Source organism: Cervus elaphus, chromosome X, assembly GCF_910594005.1.
Source record: "Cervus elaphus chromosome X, mCerEla1.1, whole genome shotgun sequence".
Taxonomy (NCBI): Eukaryota; Metazoa; Chordata; class Mammalia; order Artiodactyla; family Cervidae; genus Cervus; species Cervus elaphus.
In genome coordinates this window covers 77,555,298-77,579,840 of record NC_057848.1, presented here as the reverse complement: position 1 = coordinate 77,579,840, position 24,543 = coordinate 77,555,298, and the positions used below count along the sequence as shown (strand labels likewise).

The 24,543-nt window shown below is 44.8% G+C and overlaps 1 pseudogene; it reads left to right on the top strand.

Moving 5' to 3' along the window:
* The first annotated feature begins 22,097 nt into the window (after positions 1–22,097).
* LOC122690365 lies at positions 22,098–23,365 on the top strand (annotated as a pseudogene).
* Positions 23,366–24,543: the final 1,178 nt, after the last annotated feature.

Sequence of the window (24,543 nt, the reverse complement as noted above, 5' to 3'; positions counted from 1 at the left end):
AGTTTACCTACAACTATGAATCTACTTTCACCAGCTCTCTTATCACTGTTAGTCTTGTATTTGAATTGTGTGCATGTGTCTGTGCTAAGTTGCTTCAGTCATATCCAACTCTTTGTGACCCCATGGACTGTAGCCCACCAGTCTCCTCTGTCCATGTGATTCTCCAGGCAAGAATACTGAAGTGTGTTGCCATGCCCTTCTCCAGGGGATCATCCCAACCCAGGGATCAAACCCATTTCTTTTATATCTCCTGCACTGGCATGCAGGTACTTTACCACCTGAACCACTTGTGCATATAAGACCTAGATGAAGTTATAAAACCTTGGAGGGCAGAGATGACTTATTTGTGTATTCCCTTCTACTGTCCATTGCAGTGACTAGCACATCATAGATGTTATGTTACACAATGCATACATTAATGAATGCTGGATGGATGAACAAATGAATGAACAGAACTCTGATTATCCAAACACTGTCATCCTAGGTTGAGGAAAGTCAGTCAGAAGTCTTAGCAGATGCAGTGTCTCGAGGGTCTCAGGAAAATACATTACCCCAAGAATGTTGGAGACTATAAATGGACTCCAGATGGTGGCATGTTCAGATCAGCAGGGAAGAAAGATGATTTTAGCATGGGTATGTAGAGTGCTTTATAATAGGGAGACCCTGAAAGCTGGGCAGCCAGCAAAGCAGGTTACAGGGTACCAGGAATGAAGTATTTGTGTGTTAATCCATAAAATCAGGTTAACAGAAACTTCTGTGTTTTCCTTATACTACTCACATCTGTGCATTCTGTGCATAGACAGTGTATTAAAAAGCAGAGACATCACTTTGCTGACAGAGGTCCATCTAGTCATAGCTATTGTTTTTCCAGTAGTCATGTATGAATGTGACAGCTGGACCATAAAGAAGGCTGAGTGCTGAAGAACTGATGCGTTTAAACTGTGGTGTTGGAGAAGACTCTTGAGAGTCCTTTGGACTTCAAGGAGATCGAAGCAGTCAATCCTAAAGGGAATCAACCCTGAATATTCATTAGGAGGACTGATTCTGAGATCAAATTCCAATACTTTGGCCACCTGAAGTGAAGAACCTACTTATTAGAGAAGACCCTGATGCTGGGAAAGCCTGAAAGTAAAAGGAGAAGTGGGTGGCAGAGGGTAAGATGGTTATATAGCATCACTGACTCAACGGTCATGAGTTTGATCAAACTCTGGGAGATGGTGAAGGACAGAGAATCCTGGTGTGCTGCAGGCCATGGGGTTGCAAAGAGTCGGACATAACTTAATGACTGAACAACAATAACATTCTGTGTGGAGTTTCCATGTTAATTAAATGAGATGATGTTTATAAAGCTGTTTGCAAACTTCAAAGCACTACATCTAGAGCACTGCCTTTCTGTAGGGGTGAAAGAGAAGGGACAAATGGGATGATGCCTTGGAGAAAGCAGAGCTGGGACCAGAATGGCAGAAGGAGTGGAAGAGTCAATAGGGTTTCAGAGATCATGCTCAACCAGAAGACAGAGACTTTTGACAACATGTTTCATTCCGCCTGTGAATGTGAAGCATTTGTAGCCCTGATCTAAGCCAAGCACAGAGTAAGCCATGAGAAAATCTGCCTGAGCGCATTCTGGCAACACTGTATGAGTTCAAATTGGCATTTGAAGATCTGGATGAGAATACAGAGATGTGGGCCTAGAGAATACTCAGAGCAGGAAGGTCTCCTAAGTCCTTAAACATAAAGGGGGTCTTTTGAAGAAAATGACAGCAAGGGACATGGCTGTGGTTTTCATGTATATGGAATATACAAAGGAAAAATTGGATTCATTCTAAATGGAATTAAGACTGAAGATGGAAAACTATAGAGTAAAATTTCTTCTCAACATAATAAAGACTTTTCTATCCATTTAAACCCATGTTGAACTTAAACAGTTCATGTGTGTGTGTGTGTGTGTGTGTGTGTGTGAGAGAGAGAGAGAGAGAGAGAGAGTCACACAGTGTGTCTGACTCTTTGTGACCCCATGGACTGCAGCCCACCAGGTTCCTTTGTTGATGGGGATTCTCCAGCAAGAATACTGGAGTGGAGTGCCATTTTCTTCTGTAGTAGTCTTACTAGAGGTGACTTCATGGAATTTCATTTTATCAGATGCATGGTTGGATTCAGTGACCTGGAATATTTCATCTGACCCAAACATTGAGTCTTTTCACTGGCCTTAGTGAATACTTAGGTGGTTATATAGACCAGCAGTTCCCAAAGTGTGACCTGTGGACCTCTGGGAATCCTCAAGATCCTTGTAGGGCTTTCATAAGGTAAAAACTATTCTCTTAATCATGCCAAAATACTATTTTTCTTTTTTGTTGTCATTTTCTCAAGAGGATACACTGGTGTTTTCAGAGGCTATGGCCACATGACACTCCAACAGACAGAATGCAAGAACAGAGAAGAGATTTCAGCAGCTTCCACTAAGCCAAACATCAAAGAACTAAACAAGGCCATTCTCTTCACTAAACTTTGTTTTGTTTTGGAAAACCATTATTTTTCATAAACCATATTTTTATTAAAATATAATCAGTTTATTAAATGAATTAATAAATATATATATATATATATTTAATTTTGCTCTTTTCAATTTCAAAATAGTAAGTATCCACAGGCATGACCCACAGGAAAAGAAAATCTCTTCAAGACCCTCAATAACTTAAAGGTGTAAAGGGGTCCCAAGACCAAAAAATGGTCAGAAAAGATTGTCTCTGATAATAAGAAAGGAGGGATGGAGTTTGCAGGTGGTCCAGTGGTTAGGGCTCCTAGCTCCCAGAAAAGGGGGTGCAGGTTCCATGCTTACTCAAGGAACCGAGATCTCAGAAACCATGCAGCATGGCTGGAAAAAGAGAAAAAAAGAGAGTGAGAGAGAGAAAGGAGTGAAGGAAGAAGAAAGAAAGGAAAATAGAAAGAAAGTAGGGAGATGTGAACAAGCTAAAGAAAGCACTCTGGGAGGAGCTAAGATGGCGGAGGAATAGGAAGGGGAGACCACTTTCTCCCCCCACAAATTCATTGAAAGAACATTTGAATGCTGAGCAAACTCCACAAAACAACTTCTGGCCACTAGCAGAGGTCATTAGGAACCCAGAAAAGCAGCCCATTGTCTTCGAAAGGAGGTAGGACAAAATATAAAAGATAAAAAGAGAGACAAAAGATTTAGGGATGGAGATCCATCCTGGGAAGGGAGTCTTAATAGAGGAAGTTTCCAAACACCAGGAAACCCTCTCACTGGCGGGTCTGGGGGAAGTTTTCAAATCTCGGAGGGCAACCTAACCGGGAGGAAAAATAAATAAAACCCAGAGATTACAAGCCTAAAAGCAACTGCCAGCAGAAAAGTACCCCAGAGGCCCACATCTGGCACTAGCAAGTGGGGGCTGAATGGAGATGAGCAGGTGGCATTGCTTAGGGTAAGGACTGGACCTGAAGGCCCTGAAGGCAATCTGAGGGAGCTAACGTGAGATAGCAACTTAAACTGTGGGATAGTAAGAGAGAGCGAGAGAATTAACCTGCAAAAAGCCCTAACCTAAGGCACAGCCAGTCTGTTCACAGAACAAAGTACAAAGAAGAGCTAGCCGGCTGCAGACCAGCCCATCCCTGCCAGAGGCAGGAGGCAGGGGGGAAGCGGGTGCCAGCCAGAGCCGGAAAGGGGGCAAACTCGGCCTCAGAGAGGGCATCCCCTACCAAACTGCAAACAGGCTTCCAGTTTCTAACTAATGACTTCCTGAGATAATGGATGGTTGACATCCGCCGGGAGGGTCGCAGCCAGAGATCAGCTCCCCAGAAGAGACACAAGGCACACCGGACCGGGCGCGCCTGGAAACTGAGGCTGGGACGGGGAGGGGAGAAGTTGTGCTGCACCTGAAGACAGTGCACTCGTCAAGCTCCTGGTTCCCTGAGCTGCTCAGATGGGGAAGGCACAAAACGCAGGCCCAACTGAGTCTGCACCTTTGTGGAGTACCCAAAAACCTGAACCTGAGCAGCTTAGACTTGGGAAGTGCATGCAACTGAGGGCCTGCTCCCTATAGAGCAGCCTGGAGCCTGAGCAGTGTAGATGGGGAAAGCATACGTGTCGTGAGTGGGCACAAACCCAGTGTGACCAGAACACTGTGAGTGCTCCCCACACACACCAGTGGTATTTGTTTGCAGTGCTCCTCCCTCCCCACAGCACGACTGAACAAGCGAACCTAAGCAAGAGACTACCTCTGCCCACTTGTGTCAGGGTGGAAATTAGACACTGTAGAGACCTGCAAACAGAAGCCAAATAAACAAAGGGAACCACTTTAGAAGTGATAGGTGCAACAGATTAAAATCCCTGTAGTTAACACTGATTACACTGGAAGGGGCCTATAGATATTGAGAAGTATAAGCTAGAAAAAGGAACTATCTGAAACTGAACTGAACCCACACTGCCCACAACAGCTCCAGAGAAATTCCTAGATATATTTTTACTATTATTATTTTTTAATTAAATATTTTTTATTTTTTAAGTCCCCTATTACTCCTCTATTACTCCTTAATTTTCATTTTTATAACCCACTATAACCTTGCAAAAAAGAACCCTATTTTTAAAGTGATCTTCATATCTATTGCTTAAATTTTTTGTTTTTTTAGTATTGTATTTTTAAGAGTCTAACCTCTACTATAGATTTTTAATCTTTGTTTTTCAGTATTTGATATCAATTTTGGACATTTAAGAATCCAAACTTCAGTACCCATTTTTACTCAGGAGTGTGATTACTGGTTTGATTACCCTCTCCCCCTTTTTGACTCTCCTTTTTCTCCCCCAGATCACCTCTATTTCCTCCCTCCTCTTCTCTTCTCAGTCCAATTCTGTGAATCTCTGTGGGTGTTCTGGGCTGTGGAGAATACTTAGGGAACAGAGTACTGCCTAGATCTGTCTCTTTCCTCTTTAGTCCCCCTTTGTTGGGAGCCGCTGGGGTGCGCCCAAACCATGACAAGGTCACGGGATGAGAGAGGAACCTGCAAGGCAGCTCTTCCTCACATAGGGCTGCCCCAGGGGCCCAATATGTCCCCTCGGGAGCCACCAGGACAAGAAAGGAACCTGCAAGGCAGCTCTTCCCCTCGAGGTTGTCCTGGGGGCCCGGTATGTCACTTTCTTCATTCTGTCTTACTGTTGTTGGGCTTTCTACTAATTTTTGGAAATATAATATATAGTAATAAGGCCTCCCTGGAAAAGTCCAAGCCTTTTTGGAAATACTTATGATTGCTCTGGCTCAGGACACTACCATAAACATCAAGTCAAAAAAGAAAAGGCCACAGGTATAGTTTGGCTGCTTGCTTAAAAGATTATAATGTTCTAGAATAGAAAAGAGTAGAGGCATTTAGATTTAGAAGTATATATACTGCTTTAGTTTACTTGCTTCTTGGTTGAAAGGGTTTTCATTACTGCTATTTCCTTGCTGTTATTTGTCTGTTGTTTCTCTTTCTTTAAACAACTTGGGATATTATGGGTATTTTTGTAGAGTTAGGAAATGGGGTACATAGGATTTCAATAGATTTATATTAACCAGCTTCACTGCCATTATCTCACTATTAATAGAGGTGTTTTGCTGCTTTAGAGGCATTTTTGCTGTTTAATAGTTAATCATTGTAAATCGAGATTTTGTGGTTCAGGTAAAGAAAAATATCAGGGTTTTCTCATGGTACTATTCTCAGAAATGTCAAACATGTTACTGTGACCCTTCCCATGTATTGTTTTATTACCCAAAGAATTCATACTATATCTGGAAACTATGGAACATTGTTTTTGTTAGAATGAGAATGTTAGGCCATTGAGGCAAGAAGACTATGTACAGGACATTTAAGAAAAAACCCTATAATCGGGAATGTTCTAGATGAATTCATAGGGGGAAAACATGGAGAAAAAATATTGATGGAAGCACAAACCAATATCCGATGTAATATGTGGTGACTTAAGGGGGAGGTAACGTTCATTCTATAAAAACTGAGCTATCCTAAAAATAATAATAATTTTTTAAAAAGCTACCTCTTCTACGCAAACTTCTCTGTGTGTGTCTGTCTTCTTCCTCACCGACACCACTCATCCCTTGGGTATTCCTGGTCCTGCTGGGGCTGGACATCGGCACTCCTTTTTCTCCTCCTGTTCACCTCTGTCTCCTTTCTCCCTCTCTACTTCTTCATGTAACTCTGTGAGCCACTCTGGGTGTCCCTCACTGTGGAGAATCTTTTCACCACTAACCTAGAAGTTTTATTATCGGTGCTGTATGAATGGAGAAGTTTTGAGGCTACTGGAAGACTAAGACTGAAATCAAGCAACAGGAGGCTTAAGCCTAAAAGCTGAGAACACCGGAGAACTCCTGACTACAGGGAATGCTAATTAATAAGAGATCATCCAAAAGCTTCCATACCTACACTGAAACCAACCACCACCCAAGAGCCAATAAGTTCCAGAGCAAGACATACCACACAAATTCTCCAGCAACACAGCAACATAGCCCTGAGCATCAATATACAGGCTGCCCATAATCACACCAAACCCATAAACCCATCTCAAAACTCACTACTGGACACTCCATTGCACTCCAGAGAGAAGAAATCCAGCTCCATGCACCAGAACACCAACACAAGCATCCCTAACCAGGAATCCTTGACAAGCCAATCATCCAACCCCACCCACTGGAAGAAACTTCCACAATAAAAAGGAACCACAGACTACCAGAATACAGAAAAGCCACCCCAAACACAGCAATCTAAATAAGACGAAAAGGCAGAGAAATACACAGCAGGTAAAGGAACATGAAAAATGACCACCAAGCCAAACAAAAGAGGAGAGATAGGGAATCTACCTGAAAAAGAATTTAGAATAATGATAATAAAAATGATCCAAAATCTTGAAAACAAAATGGAGTTACAGATAAATAACCTGGAGACAAAGAGTGAGAAGATACAAGAAATGTTTAACAAGGACCTAGAAGAAATAAAGAAGAGTCAATTAAAAATGAATGATGCAATAAATGAGATTAAAAACACTCTGGAGGGAACCAACAGTAGAATAAAGGATGCAGAAGATAGGATAAGTGAGGTAGAAGATAAAATGGTGGAAATAAGTGAAGCAGAGAGGAAGAAAGAAAAAAGAACAAAAAGAAATGAGGACAACCTCAGGGAACTCTGGGACAATGTGAAACGCCCCAACATTCGAATCATAGGAGTCCCAGAAGAAGAAGACAAAAAGAAAGGCCATGAGAAAATACTCAAGGAGATAATAGCTGAAAACTTCCCCAAAATGGGGAAGGAAATAGTCACACAAGTCCAAGAAACCCAGAGAGTCCCAAACAGGATAAACCAAAGGTGAAACACCCCAAGACACATATTAATCAAACTAACAAAGATCAAACACAAAGAACAAATATTAAAAGCAGCAAGGGAGAAACAAGAAATAACACACAAAGGGATTCCCATAAGGATAACAGCTGACCTTTCATTAGAAACTCTTCAGGACAGACGGGAATGGCAGGACATACTTAAAGTAATGAAAGAGAATAACCTACAACCCAGATTACTGTACCCAGAAAGGATCTCATTCAGATATGAAGGAGAATTCAAAAGCTTTACAGACAAGCAAAAGCTGAGAGAATTCAGCACCACCAAACCAGCTCTTCAACAAATGCTAAAGGATCTTCTCTAGACAGGAAACACAGAAAGCTTGTATAAATGTGAACCCAAAACAACAAAGTAAATGGCAATGGGACCGTACTTATCAATAATTACCTTAAATGTAAATGGGTTGAATGCCCCAACCAAAAGACAAAGACTGGCTGAATGGATACAAAAGCAAGATCCCTTTATATGCTGTCTACAAGAGACCCACCTCAAAACAAGGGACACATACAAACTGAAAGTGAAAGGCTGGAAAAAAATATTTCACGCAAATGGAGACCAAAAGAAAGCGGGAGTCACAATACTCATATCAGATAAAATAACTTTAAGCTAAAGGCTGTGAAAAGAGACAAAGAAGGACACTACATAGTGATCAAAGGAACAATCAAAGAAGAAGATATAACAATTATAAATATATATGCACCAAACATAAGAGCGCCACAATATGTAAGGCAAATGCTACCAAGTATGAAAGGGGAAATTAACAATAACACATTAATAGTGGGAGAATTTAATACCCCACTCACATGTGTGGATAGATCAACTAAACAGAAAATTAACAAGGAAACACAAACTTTAAATGACACAATGGGTCAGCTAGGCCTAATTGATATCTATAGGACATTTCACCCCAAAACAATCAATTTCACCTTTTTCTCAAGTGCACACGGAACTTTCTCCAGAATAGATCACATCCTGGGCCATAAATCTAGCCTTGGTAAATTTTTTAAAAAATTGAAATCATTCCAATCATCTTTTCTGACCACAATGCCATAAGATTAGATCTCAATTACAGGGAAAAAAAAACTATTAAAAATTCCAACACATGGAGGCTGAATAACACCCTTCTGAATAACCAACATATCATAGAAGAAATCAAAAAAGAAATCAAAATATGCATAGAAACGAACGAAAATGAAACCACAACAACCCAAAACCTATGGGACATGGTAAAAGCAGTGCTAAGGGGAAGGTTCATAGCAATACAGGCTTACCTCAAGAAAGAAGAAAAAAGTCAAATAAATAACCTAACTCTACACCTAAAGCAACTAGAGAAGGAAGAAATGAAGGACTCCAAGGTTAGTAGAAGGAAAGAAATCTTAAAAAAATAGGGCAGAAATAAATGCAAAAGAAACAAAAGAGACCATAGTAAAAATCAACAAAGCTAAAAACTGATTTTTTGAAAAGAGAAATAACATTGACAAACTGTTAGCCAGACTCATCAAGAAACAAAGGAAGAAGAACAAAATCATCAAAATTAGAAATGAAAATGGAGAGATCACAGCAGAAAACACTGAAATACAAAGGATCATAAGAGACTACTACCAGCAGCGATATGCCAATAAAATTGGAAGAAATGGACAAATTCTTAGAAAAGTATAACTTTCCAAAAGAAATAGATGATCTTAAGAGACCCATCACAAGCAGGGAAATTGAAACTGTAATCAGAAATCTTCCAGCAAACAAAAGCCCAGGAGCAGATGATTTAACAGCTGAATTCTACCTAAACTTTAGAGAAAAGCTAACACCTATCTTACTCAAACTCTTCCAGAAAATTGCAGAAGGTAAACTTCCAAACTCATTCTATTCACCATATTACCAAAACCTGACAGAGATGCCACACACACACACGAAAAAAAAAAAAAAAAACAAAACTACAGGCCAATATCACTGATGAACATAGATGCAAAAATCCTTCACAAAATTCTAGCAAACAGAATCCAACATCTTTAAAAGATCATACATCATGACCAAGTGGGCTTTATCCCAGGAATGCAAGGATTCTTTAACATATGCAAATCAGTCAATGTAATACACCACATTAACAAACTGAAAGATAAAAGCCATATGATTATCTCAATAGATGCAGAAAAAGCTTTTGACAAAATTCATCATTCATTTATGATAAAAACTCTCTAGAAAGCAGGAATAGAAGGAACATACCTCAACATAATAAAAGCTATATATGACAAAACCACAGCAAATATTATCCTCAATGGTGAAAAATTGAAAGCATTTCCCCTAAAGTCAGGAACAAGGCAAGGGTGCCCACTCTCACCACTACTATTCAACATCATTTTGGAAGGGTTGGCCACAGCAGTCAGAGCAGAAAAAGAAATAAAAGAAATCCAGAGGGAAAAGAAGAAATAAAACTCTCACTGTTTGCAGATGACATGATCCTCTACATAAAAAACCCTAAAGACTCTACCAGAAAACTACTAGAGCTAATCAATGAATATAGTAAAGTTGTAGGATATAAAATTAACACACAGAAATCCCTTGCATTCCTATACACTAACATGGAGAAAACAGAAAGGGAAATTAAGGAAACAATACCATTCACCATTGTAACAAAAATAATAAAATACTTAGGAGTATATCTACCTAAAGAAACAAAAGAATTATATATAGAAAACTATAAAATACTAATAAAAGAAATCAAAGAGGACACAAATAGATGGAAAATATACCCTGTTCATGGATTGGAAGAATCAATATTGTGAAAATGACTATGCTACCCAAAGTAATCTATAGATTCAATGTAATCCCTATCAAGCTACCATCGATATTTTTCACAGAATTAGAACAAATAATTTCACAATTTGTATGGAAATACAAAAAAAACTCAAATAGCCAAAGCAAACTTGAGAAAGAAGAATGGAACTGGAGGAATCAACCTGCCTGACTTCAGGCTCTACCACAAAACCACAGTCATCAAGACAGTATGGTACTGGCACAAAGACAGAAATATAGATCAATGGAACAGAATAGAAAGCCCAGAGATAAATCCACATACCTATGGACAACTTATCTTTGACAAAGGAGGCAAGACTATGCAATGGAAAAAAGACAATCTCTTTAACAGTGGTGCTGGGAAAACTGGTCAACCACTTGTAAAAGAATGAAACTAGAACACTTTCTAACACCATACACAAAAATAAACTCAAAATGGATTAAAGATCTAAATGTAAGACCAGAAACTATAAAACTCCTAGAGGAGAACATGGGCAAAACACTCTCTGACATAAATCACAGCAAGATCCTCTATGACCCACCTCCCAGAATATTGGAAATAAAAGCAAAAATAAACAAATGGGACCTAATTAAACTTAAAAGCTTTTGCACAACAAAGGAAACTATAAGCAAGGTGAAAAGACAGCCTTCAGAATGGGGGAAAATAATAGCAAATGAAGCAAAAAACAAAGGATTAATCTCAAAAATATACAAACAACACCTGCAGCTCAATTCCAGAAAAATAAATGACCCAATCAAAAAATGGGCCAAAGAACTAAACAGACATTTCTCCAAAGAAGACATACAGATGGCTAACAAACACATGAAAAGATGCTCAACATCACTCATTATCAGAGAAATGCAAGTCAAAACCACAATGAGGTACCATTACACGCCAGTCAGAATGGCTCCTATCCAAAACTCTACAAGCAATAAATGCTGGAGAGGGTGTGGAGAAAAGGGAACCCTCTTACACTGTTGTTGGGAATGCAAACTAGTACAGCCACTATGGGGAACAGTGTGGAGATTCCTTAAAAAACTGGAAATAGAACTGCCATATGACCCAGCAATCCCACTGCTGGGCATACACACTGAGGAAAGCAGAACTGAAAGAGACACATGTACCCCAATGTTCATCACAGCACTGTTTATAATAGCCAGGACATGGAAACAACCTAGATGCCCATCAGCAGGTGAATGGATAAGAAAACAATGGTACATATACACAAACTCAGCCATTAAAAAGAATTCATTTGTATCAGTCCTAATGAGGTGGATGAAACTGGAGCCCCTTATACAGAGTGAAGTAAGCCAGAAAGAAAAACACCAATACAGTATACAAATGCATATATATGGAATTTAGAAGGATGGTAACAATAACCCTATATGCACGACAGCAAAAGAGACACAGATGTATAGAACAGACTTCTGGACTCTGTGGGAGAAGGCGAGGGTGGGATGTTCTGAGAGAACAGCATCGAAACATGTATATTATCACGTGTGAAACAGATCACCAGTCCAGGTTGGATGCATGAGACAAGTGCTCAGGGCTGGTGCATTGGGATGACCTAGAGGGATGGGATGGGGAAGGAGGTGGGAGGGGGGTTCAGGATGGGGAACACATGTAAATCCATGCCTGATTCATGTCAATGTATGGCAAAAACCACTACAATATTCTAAAGTAATTAGCCTCCAACTAATAAAAATAATTGGGGGAAAAAAGAAATCTGAATATACATAAAGAAATAAAGACACTGGGGAAAAAAAGGAAACCAAAATTGAAAGAGACACATATATCCCATTGTTCATTGGAGCACTATGTACAATAGCTAGAACGTGGAAGCAACCTAGATATCCATTGACAGAAAAATGGATAGAGAAGTTGTGGTATATATAAGCAATGGAATTTTACTCAGCCATAAAAAGGAACACATTTGAGTCCATTCTAACGAGGTGGATGTACCTAGAACCTATTATACAGAGTGAAGGGAGTCAGAAAGAGAAAGATAAATACCCTATTCTAACACATATATACAGAATCCAGAAAAATGGTACTGAAGAATTTATTTACAGGGCAACAATGGAGAAACAGACATAGAAAATTGATTTATGGACATGGGGAGAGGGGAGGAGAGGTATGGAAAGAGTAACACGGAAACTTATATTACCATATGTAAAATAGATAGCCAAAAGGAATTTGCTGTATGTCTCAGGAAACTCAAACAGGGGCTCTGTGTCAACCTAGAGGGGTGGGATGGGGAGGGAGGTGGGAGGGAGTTTCAAAATGGAAGGGATATATGTATACCTATGGCTGATTCATGTTGACGTTTGACAGAAAAGAGCCAAATTCTGTAAAGCAAATATCCTGCAATAAAAAAAGATTAATTAAAAAATAACCCTGAATAGCTACTCAGTATTCTAAATAATTGAAGCTGCCTTGCTTGAAATCAGTTACATTGTTGGTGGTGAAAAATAATTCATCCTTTCTTGTATCTGGACAATGTGGACAACTTCCTGGAACAGGCCTTATTACTTGAAAATCACACACCTTTGGGTCACATTACATATCTCTGAGCTCAGACTAAGAATGATGCTGATTTTGCCTTAACAAACATATCAACGTTTGATGTTCTTCCTCCTTTCTGTCTTAATTATAGATAATTCTCAGGAATCAAAGTGCCAATATTTACAGAACACCAATCCTGTACTCAGCACTGTGCGAGCCACAGATGTGGATGGTAGTCTTTATTCCCTCCAGGAACACAGAAAGTAGTTGGGAGAGTTAAAATAATCACATTTGGAAAGAGAAAACTATTCAATAGTCACTAAGCCCTACCGTGTTCTGTTGTTGGGATGGGAAGATAAGTGGAGGTACATGCCCTCCGGGGATCAGCCTACAGTGCAGGAGATGTGGCAGCCATGGGTTCAATCCCCGGGTCAGGAAGATCTTCTAGAGAAGGAAATGGCAACCCACTCCAATATTTCTGCCTGAGAAATTCCATGGACAGAGGAGCCTGATGGGCTATAGTCCATGGGGTGGCAAAAGAGCTGGACCAAATTTAGAAACTAAATAGCAACAACATGCCCTCCATAGCAGAGGCGTTTTCTTATTGGGGGATAGGGGGAGAGCTTCTAAGACTTGTAGAACTTCAAAGGAAGAGGAGACTAATGAAACTAGGCACAACTAAGGAAGACATTGTGGCTAAGGGATGTTTTGAAGGATGAGAAGAAGTTAGACAGGCAAGCAGTGGGAAAAAAAAGATCATGGAAGTAGAAATGACCAGCTTTGCATGATGCCCAGAGCCGGGGGCAGTACACAAGCTGGACACCCATATCCACTAGCCCTGGAAAGGTCATGAAATGCTCATAGTAAGAGGAAAAAGCAAAGCACATTGAGCAATGGAAAATGAGAGCATGCTGGGCTGTGTGGGACAGGCTAGATTGTGGAGGGCCTTGAAAGTCCAGCAGAGAAACATGGAAGTGTATGGTAATCCATAGGGAGCACAGTATGTTTCTTAGTTGGGGATGGACAAGGTGGAAGCATGTTTGGGGATAATTAGCAGAGAAACAGGAGGCAGAGGTGCCTGGAATATGTAGAATTAAGATCTAGGAGGTGGACTTGGAGGTAACCACAGGGACCCCCCAGTTGAGGTGATGACACATGAGGCTATTAAACAGTCTAAATGGTAGTAGAGAAGCAGAGTGGAGGTGAGCATCTGGAAGGAAAACCCGACCAGATGGGATCAGAAGATGAGAAAGGATTCAGGCAGGGATTAAACACTATGGTGGTAGAACCCTGGCTGACTCACATAAATCCTTTAAGCCAGCAATACTTCTTAGGATCAATGTGCTCATAGCAAAAGATTCACAAAAGATGTGACAGAGAAATAGCTTCTGTGACAAAACCTTTCCTCTTGGGGCAAAGACAGGTGATCCTGTCAGCAAACCAGCTGCAGAGGCTACATGCACGGTCAGGTGAAGCATGGCTAATGCATTCATCCACAGATTTGTCCCAGGGCTCATCATTCCAGAACTGTGGGCCTGGCTGTAAACAGTTTCGGGGGTTAAGGGAGCCTAGAAGTTTGAAAGTTACTCAATTTAGAACATCCTTGGCCTTGTTCTGAGTAGTCACTGAGAGGACCTCAACCTCTGATGTGCTCAACAGCAGTCTGAAAGTAACAAGAAAGGGCTTAGGGTCAGTGGGCTTAGCAGAAGCTTAACTGCACACCCAGGGCAGCTTGCACTGTTCCTCAGAAGTCTGTTTCTCTCATAGTCGCTTGGACCACTATTCAGAAGCAACTCCCCCAACTGCACCCCCATGGACCATGAAAACTTCACAGCAGGTATTAGAGCAGCCCCATAGGGAAACATGTGGCTCAGGCACAAGATAACTTATTAAAACCACTCCACCCTGACGCAAACACACCTACCCATCATGGAGATGTGATGCAAGAGTGCAGGCTAGGCAAAGCCAATAAAGACACAGTGGGAGGAGAGGAGGGAGGTGAGATGCACGGAGAGAGTAACATAGAAATTTAAAAGACTTTATGTAAAATAGATAGCCAATGGGAAGTTACTCAGGGAAGTCAAACAGGAGCTCTGTGACAAACTGAAGGGTGGGATGAGGAGGGAAATGGGAGGGAGGTCGGGAGGGAAGGCAAATGGGTGTACTTATGGCTGATTCTTGTTGATGTATGACAGAAAACCACAAAACTCTGTAAAGCAATTATCCTTCAATTTAAAAAGTTTTTTTTAAAGCCAATAAGTACTGAAAAGATTGGGCTTTGGTGTTTATAGAAGAAAAAAATGCAGCATCAATGATTTGACACAAAGGCATTTCCACAGGCAGGACTTTAGAACACCCTTTCCTGCAAGGAGAGTCTCCAGGGTTCAACGGTCGATGAACCACTTACCACCACCTTGCCACAGAAAAAATTGGATGCAGTGTTGTCATTTAGTTACTAAGTCGTGTTTGACTCTTTCATGACCCCATGGACTATAGCCAGCCAGGTTCCTCTATCCATGGAATTCTCCAGGCAAGAATACTGGAGTGGGTTTCTATTTCCTTTTCCAGGGATCTTTCTGACCTAGGGACTGAAACGGAGTCTCCTGCATTGGCAGGAAGATTCTTTACCATTGAGCCACCAGGTAATCCCCAATGCAATATATCGTCTTGTTAAATTAGAAACTACAGCAACATCTTGAAATATGGATGTTTCATATGAACACACAGGGAGCTAGAAGGCAGGTGGCCCTAGTTTTGATTCCCCCAGAATCACACCCTAAAATAAGAATTCTAGAGCAAGTAGTTTCCTTGGGAGATGTGCTTTCCAGAGAAAGGATGGAGAGCTTCAATAGAGATAGGAAGGGAGCCAAGAAAAGTTGCATTTCAAGAAAGATTAAGGGAGCTTCATTCTACTGGAGAACTCTGCTAGCCTATGGAGAATTACCTGAGTTATCGTGTTTGAGGCTGAGGGAGCTGGGGTATTTATACTCCAGTTCCTATGGGTCACAAAGCATCACGTCTCTGACATTTCCAGTCTGCCCTAAGCACTGACAAAGTAGGCTTCAGGCATGAGGGAAAAACCTCCAAGCCACTGACGAGATGCTTGCACTTTAGTAACTGGCTGGTATGTGCTGCAGCCATGAGGCAGAGGGGACATGGGCAGGATCTGCCACACACGTCTTCCTCAGAAAATCTCCCAAATGTTAGGCCAGGAGACAGAGTTTTTAGGCAAACATGTTGTTTCTCCCAAAGTATATTTTTCTCTCATTTCCTTCAAGCAGATCCCCATTTCCCATTTTCTGGAGTTCCATCACTAGGAAGAGGCAAAGGTCCAAAAGAAGAATCAGGTATTAGTTTGCTAGGGCTGCCAGAACAAAGTGTCACAGACTGGGTAGCATGCACAATGGAAATTCATTTACTTTTTTTAAAAAATAATTTTATTTGTTGATTTATTTTTTGCTTTGCTGGGTCATTGTTGCTGCACAGGCTTTTCTCTAGTTATGGCGAATGGTGGTTACTCTCTAGCTGTGGTGTGCAAGCTTCTCACTGTGGTGGCTTCTCTTGTTGCAGAGCACGGGTTCTAGGGCACACAGCCTGCAACAGTTTCAGCTCCCGGGTTCTAGAGCACAGACTCAACAGTTGTGGTGCATGGGCTAGTTGCTTTGTGGCATGTGGGATCTTCTAAGATCAGGGATTGAATCTGTGTCTTCTGCATTATCAGGCAGGTTCTGTACTACTGAGCTACCAGAAAAGCCCAAGAAATTAATTTTCTGACAGTACTGAAGGCTGGAAGTCCAAGATGAAGGTGTCAGCAGGTCAGGTTTCTCCTGAAGCCTCTCTCCTTGGCTTGCAGATGGTGGTCTCCATCCTGAATCTTCAGATGTCACCTTCCCTGTGCGTGCCCAACCCTGTGTTCCTTTATGTCTCCAAACTTACTCTTCTTATAAGAACCACAGTCAGAATGAATGAGGGCCCACTCATATGACCTCATTTAACCTTAAATACCTTTCTTTTTTCATTGTTGTTGTTTGTTTTTTTTAATTAATTTATTTATTTTAATTGGAGGCTAATTACTTTACAATACTGTAGTGGTTTTTGCCATACATTGACAAGAATCAGTAATGGGCATACATGCGTTCCCCATTCTGAACTCCCCTCCAAAGTCCCTATATTCAAACAGAAACACATTCTGAAGTGCTGGGATTAGGGCCTTAACATGTGAATTTGGAGGGGGACACAAAATTCACCCCATGACAGAGAGTAAAAATAATAGTCATCAGTTAGATTTGTACAATTTCTGTCAAAAAGGAAAGTAGTGTTTTTACCAGTCTCAAGCAAACAATTACAGGCAAAAAAATGAATAGGTGGACTTTAACTGCTGTCTTAATTTGGAGAATTTAAATGGTCTTAATTTGGTTGAGAACTGCACCCTGGGTGGTCTGACTCAGACCACTTACAGGTCTACCCTTGAGGGCTTTACTCAGACCTCACAGGGGTGCTCCTCCTGGCTGGCCAGTCCCCTTGCTACCTGAAGGAGGAAGTGAGGTGGTTCCTCAGGATGCAGATAGCACAGCTCGAGATTTCTGGTAATGACAAGGTAGGGGGATTAGGGCTTGTGGAATCCCCTCCTCACCTTGATTCCTGGCACTGCCTGGACCTTCTTTGCTCTCTGACCTCAGTACACAGTCCTCAGACCTCTGTCTTCACCTCCTGGTTCCTGGAGCTCCTGTGAGAGAAATGGAGGTGACACATCGAGGGTATCCTGTGGCACAGCCTTGGGCCTTCTGTGATGGTAAGAGGGGTGGACTCTGTGAGGTCCCCCTGTTGTGCAGTGGGAGGGCCTCTTGGGGCTCCCTTGTAGTGCTCAGCTTTCCCCTGACCAGCCTGATCCCTCACCTTTGGGAGCCTGCAGTGAAACTCGTCTGCCTACAATGTGGGAGACCAGGGTTCGATCCCTGGGTCGGAAAGATCCTCTGGAAAAGGAAATGGCAACCCACTCTAGTACTGTTGCCTGGAAAATCACATGGACGGAGGTGCCATGTAGGCTACAGTCCATGGGGTTGCAGTCAGACACAACTGAGCAACTTCACTTCACTTCACTTCAGTGAAACTCAGATCAAGACCCGAGTCTGAACAGAAATGGTTGTGGGGTCCCACATGCAGCCGCACCTGCCCAGGGCCTCCCACGGGTCTTAAGCTGGTGAGATGCTCGGCCATCAACTCCTCCTCACATCCTGCCTGGCCTCCCAGCACGGACCACGGGGGTGGGAGTCTGCTCAGTCCTCCCTCGGGGTTAGGAAGTCCAGCCTCTGCCTTCTGCCCGAAAAACCTCACCTCCCGAGGTCCCTAAGTCAGTGATCAAAAAACTGCTCACCCTGCACACCCAGTTCTCGAGTTTCCAAGAGTCCCCACAAGGGCCAGGATCCCTGCCTCCCTGTTGGGGTCTAACCCCCTCAGTCCTTCCTTGCATGGAGCCTGAACTCCAGACAGGACCAGGGACTGTCCCATCTACCATTTTGAGACCTCGCTCTTTCACGAGGTCCCCAGGCTCTCTGAGACCCTCATGTGAGGAAGGCAGACAGGCCTAGTGTGCTCTTCTCACCCCAAGGTCTTCCAGATATGACTACAGGGGCAGGAATCTGTGGGGTTCCATCAGTCCTCAAGCTGGGTCCCCTCAGTCCTCCTTCAGGCACCTCACCTTGCCTCCGGGCAGGACCTGGGATTCTCGGCTCTCCCCAGCTGAAGCCTGGCCCCTTATACCAGGGCCCCAGTCTCTCCAAGACTCGGATGTCAGGAATTCAGCACATGCCTATTGCACTCATCCTACCCCCATGGTCGCCCTGGACTGACAACAGAAATGGGCTTCTCTGAGGACTCCTCTGACTTGGGTCCAGGGTCCCCTCAGTCCTCTGTCAGGGTCCTTAACTTGAAACTTGGAGGAGCTGGGCTTCTTCCATCTGCTCACCTGAGGCCACACCCCCTAGCATGGGTCCCCAGTTTCTCTGAGACCTGGATGTCAGGAAAGGCAGCATGTGCTCATCCACCCTCTGTGCTCCCTGAGTCTTGATGTGAGGGTCCTGCCTCTGGTGAACACAAAGGGCATTCCCAGATTCGCCAGGGCTCAAGATGAGGTCCCTGAGCGAGGTTATAAGGAACCCCACAGATCCCTGACCCTGCTGTCAGCCCTAGGCGACTCTTGTGGTGGGATGAGCACTTGGCAACCTGTTTTGACTTCCGCATCCATGTCTCAGAGACATTAGGCAAATGTGAGAAGGGGCAGGGCCTCAGATGGGCAGAGGGGAAGATCTTAGTTCTTTTGAGAGTCAAGGTGAAAACACTGGGGGGACCTTGGACCCAAGAGCAGAGTGGGCTCTGGGAAGACATAGGGCAGATGAACACATGCTGCATTTCCTGACATCCGGGTGTCAGAGAGACTGGGGACCTGGTATAGGGGGCTGACTTCCTGTCTTCCTTGTCTCTGAGAGACTGGTGTCCTGGTGTAAGGGCTGTGGCCTTAGTAGGGGACAGGAGAGAATCCAAAGTCCTACCCAGAAACAAGATGAGGTCCTTGAGGAGGACTGACAGGACCCTGAGGGAGGGCTGATGGAACCCCACAGATCCCCACCCCTGTCGGCATCCCTGGGAGCCCCTGGGGTGAGAAGAGCACACTAGGCCTGTGCTGACTTCCTGACATCTGGGTCTGTGAGAGACTGGGGACCTGGTATGAGGAGCAAGGACTCAGGTGGGGAGAGGACGGAAGCCAGGTGAGTCAGCTCTTCCCATCAGGTGACCAAAGTATTGGAGCTTCAGCTTTAGCATCAGTCCTTCCAATGGATATTCAGGGTTGATTTCCTTTAGGATTGACTGGCTTGGTCTCCTTGCTGTCCATGGGACTTTTCAAGAGTCTTCTGCAGCACCACAGTAGTACTATATTATACACAGTAGTATGTATCTGTTAATCCCAAACTCCTAATTTATCCCTTCCCCTGCTTTTCCCCTTTGGTAACCATAAGTTGTTCTCTGAGTCTGTTTCTGCTTTGTAAATAATTTCATTTGTATCATCCTTTTTTCCACATATAAGTGATATCACAGATTATTCGTCTTTCTCTTTCTGACTTACTTCACTTAATACGATAATCTCTAGGTCCATCCATGTTGCCACAGATGGTATTACTTCATTATTTTTCATGGCTGAGAAGTATTCCTCTGTGTGTGTGTGTGTGTGTGTGTGTGTGTGTGTGTACCACATCTTCTTTATCCAGTCATCTGTTGATGGACATTTAGGATGTTTCCATATCTTGCCTGTTGTAGATAGTGTTGCAATGAACATTGGGGTGCATGTATCTTTTCATATTAGAGTTTTTGCCTTTTCCAGGTGTATAGTCAGGAGTGGGATTGCTAGATCATATGGTAGTTCTGTTTGTTGTTGCTTAATGATCCTCCATACTCTTCTTCATATTGACTGTTCTGAATTATGTTTCCACCAACAGTGTACAAGTGTTCCCTTTTCTCTGCACACTCTCCAGCATTTATTCTTCATAGGTTATATTGATGATGGCCTTTCTGACCAGTATAAGGTGATACTTCATTGGAGTTTTGATTTGAATTTGTCTAATAATTAAGAATGTTGAGCATCTTTTCAAGTGCCTCTTGGCCATCTGTGTCCTCTTTGGATAAAGGGTCTTCTTTGGAGAACGGCTTTTGTGTCAGGGTCACACAGGTGACCCTTGGTGGCTCAACCTATGAACCATGTTGGTTCAGGAGGCTAGGAGCCAAGGTCGAGGTGTCAGCTGACTTTGGCTCTCATGAGGGCTGTGGGGAGAGTCTGTCCCATCTCTACCACCTCACTTCCAGGTCATTTCTGGCCACGGTGGGTGCATCTGGGCTTGGAGAGCTCTGCCTTCCTCTTCACCCGGAGTTCTCCTGTGTGCCTGCCTGTCTGTCTGTAAAGGTGTCCTTCACATGGGGCCAGGCGTCCTGTAAGAAGAGGGTCCATCATAATGAGCTCAGGTGACCTCCATCAGCTCTGTGAAGACCTTTCCTTTGTCTGTAGTGTCATGCTAAGGTACTTGCAATTGAGATTCCAGCACCTGACTCTGAGGGGCATGATGTGTCTCCTCATACCCTACAAAGGCTCTGAGGGAGGAAGACAGTGGAATGTTCCAAGTATGGAAGGATGACCCTCATGGCTACTGGTGGTGAATCCAGAGGTGAGCAGAGCAGGCCACCAGGGTAGGAGCCAGAACTCATGGGACCTCATGGTCCTGTGATAACTGTGGCTCTGCTGTGTTCAGTGAAGGAAAGGCCTGGGAGGCCCTGGGCTGGGTTCCTCTGGGACCTTGTCCTCATCCTCACAGCCATGTGGAAACAGAGGCTCCCTCGGAGGTGCTGAGACCCAGCTGAGGTTCAGGCCTGCGGCTCTGCTTCTCCGATTCCAACCCCCTCCAGGAAACAGGGATCCCTCTCCAGGTAAAAGAAAATAAGTGATATTGGAGGTGTGGTCAGGCCCCCTGCAGTCATGGGCTATCTTTCTATCTCTCAGCATCTCCCCAGCCATGGAATGAGGTGATAGTAACCTAGCAGATTATTTGAGATTTGAATTCTGTGACCCCTGTATGGTGCTGTCCCAGGCCTTGGTGATGACACAGAGTGTGCCCGCCCCAGTAGTCCCTGCACTCCTTTGTTCTTTCTCGAGGTTCTGGGCGAGGGCTGTGGCATCAGCTGGCAGTGGAGGCCAGGGTGTGTGAAGGGTTTGGAGGAAGGTGGCTCCCAAAGGCATGGGGAAGACACCTGGCAGGGCTGTCTGAGGTCCAGGGCAGCCCCAGGGCCAAGGCCAGATTGGTTAGCATGGAACTGCCCTCAGTAGCCCTGGGCTGAGACAGGGGATCTGCAGAGCATGGGCAGGGATGGGGCTGGGAGCCGAGGGGTGGAGTGGTGGCCTGGGTGGGGGAAGTCAAGCCCAGGACAGTGCCTGTCTGTGCTGGGAAAGGACCAGAGCCCAGCCTCTCAGCTGTGAAGACAGGGGCTTGCCCTCCATCCTCAATGCTCCCAGTGTTTCGGGGCCTTCTGCCTTGGAACTCACCACGTGCCTCTCTCCTGCTGTCTCGTCCTCCTTCCTGACCTCCCCACCGTCTCCATGTGATGGATGTGTCCTCTGGGTCACCATCCACCTGTCAGCAGACCATGTGGAGACTGATGGAAGGAGTCAGCCCTCTCTGACCACCACCCCCCATTTTGTGTCAGCAGGCTTGGAGGAAGCTCAGGTACATGGGGCTGAGGTCCTGCCCAGGGCTGAGGTCCAGCCCAGGGCTGTGAGCTTGGAGACTGCTGTATTAAGCTCCAGACCTTTGTGGTTCTGTATATCTGCAGCAACAAGAGGCCCTGGGAGCCCTGGGAGCCCTGGGAGATGAAGTTTAGCTGTCTGTCCTTCTGAGAGCATTTTGCAGGTTTCGTCTTAAAGAGTGTCAAGACCCTGGAGATACAATGGTGGCCCATGCTATGTAGACCCGGCACTGTACCCTGGCCGTCCACATGGTGCACCGGGGACTGGGAGGACGTGGCCTGGCGGGAGCTGCTGAAGAAGAGGCTGGGGATGAGCTCCGCCCAGATCCAGGCCTTGCTGTGGGATGGGGACAAGTTTGGCTGCAGAGTGATTGTGGGCAAGTGATGCCCTGCCCTGCACTGCCTGCATGGCCCCCGGTGCTGCCCTGGATCTCAGCCAGGTTGTGATCATTTGTTTTCTGTTGAACCAGTTGGTGGGGTGTGGGGGGACTGAGGGTTCTTCAGAGGGACAGAGAGGGTGCCTGGGCTGGGAGACAGTGGCCGGGGTCCCTGACCACCACTCTGGGCCTCAGTCCCCATTTGTGCTCTGAGGCAGACTCACATCCAGGTCTGCACATGCCACTTGCCTCTGTGTGTGTGTGTGTCCCCACGTCTGTGTGTGTGTGTGTGTGTCCCCACATGTGTGTGTGTCCCCACGTCTGTGTGTGTCCCCATGTGTGTGTGTGTGTCCCCACATGTGTGTGTGCCCAGCAGAGACCATGAGAGGCAGCACAGCACCCAGCCTGGGAACCCAGGCAGTTCCACCCCCACTGCCTGTGGCCGGGCCTGAGCAAGTCCCCTGACTCCCCAGTGGTAAGGCCCCACAGCAACACCTGTCTGCTGGCAAAACGTTTGGGGACCTGATGTTCACAGGCTCCCCACCAGGGCCCTCCTGCTCTGTCCCTGTGGCCTTCAGTGCTCAGACTGAGAGCTCCCCATGGCCTGGTGGGTTCCTGGAGCACCAGGCCTCTCCATTTCATTTTGCTCCCTCCCTCGCTTGGTCTTGCCCTGAATTCCCTTTGCCAAGGTGAGCCAGTCTGAATTGCTCAGCCAGAGGACCCAATTCACCTCGCGTCCCCTCCATGATATGGTCTTTGTCTCTAGGAGGCACAGCTTTGAATGGCCTTGTTCTCTTTCTGTCTCCTGTCTTTGCACACAGGTCTTGCGGACACTGGGGACACTTTGCTATGCCCAGAAAACCTAGGTCCCGATGAGGTGGAAGAGCTGGAGATTCAAGCCCTGCTACCCGACCTGCGACAGAAGTAAATGACTGTGCTCGCCAAATCCCACTGGCTGTTGCAGGCCTTGCCAGGGAGGGGTGGGAGGGACGTCTTCCAGGTGGACATCCCCTAGCACCTGAACCACTTTGGGCAGGAGTCCTGTCCAGACTGGGCTCTCAAAAGGGAGGTGACTGAGAGATCAGCACATGGTGACACCCTCAGTTACCACCCCACCCTGGACATGCACATCTGGTTCTGTTTGAATCAGTCCCGCCCTGTGGTGCCCACTTGGTGTGGGGCCCGGGGCAGGGACTCCCCTCATGTGGTGCTGCTCTGGACTCAGTGAGAGTTTCTGGGCCTTTGACCTTTACAGAATGCTAGCATTGCCACTCACTTTGGCTCTGCTGGATCTGGTTGGTTGAGAGAAATGTGTTTTTAGGAAATCGGTTAGTGTTTTCCCCTCTCTGTTCTGGTCCAAACTCCCTGATGTTGGAACAGTGCCCAGGGAGTAATGGGGGAAGGCTGGGGGCAGGCTGAGCATAAGCAGACAGCGAGGCCTCGGGCTGGTAGAGAGGCCCACAGGCCCAGAAACAGGCCGTGGTGTATCCTTGCAGGTGACCCTTGCCCTGCTGTAAACTGTCTTATGAGCCAAGACAAGGCCTGCATGTTGGACACGCCGCCTGTCTGCATCACGTCCAAACACAGGCTCATCGATACAGCTGTGAGGGCAGAGCAAAAAGGGTTGGTGTTCACCTTGTGGGAACCTTGTACTTATCTTTGGGTTTGGGGTCATGCGTTTGCAAGGCTCTTGGCGGGTGGGGTGAGTGACCCTATTTTCTGCTGAGCATCTTAGGGAGGGCCATGGATCGAGAGTTGAAGACGCTCAGCTGCTGATAAGAAACTTGTGGTATCATTGGGGGATCCTTGAGGAGCACCTTCCTCTTCAGGATGCATGACTCATGGAAGGTGACACCCCCACTGTCAGGAACCAAGGTCCAAGAACAAGCCCATCCTGTGCTGGCCTCTGCACTCAACTCGGCAACCACACTCTTGGCTGAGCGTGTGAAATGTTGCTGCTTCAGAAAAAAGGGACCATGGGGACCAGACCAAAGCCTGCCTGGGGCATGGGCTTGCAGCCTCATTGGGCTCATCCTGTGCGGTGTGAATCACATGGACAAATATAAAGAACACAGACTCGCAGTTCTCATTTGATACTTTACTCCCACAGAGTTTCACTTTAATTTATTAGAACATAAATAGATTTTTTTATTACAAGAGAGTGATTTTGAGTGTCCCTAGGGATCTGGAAGC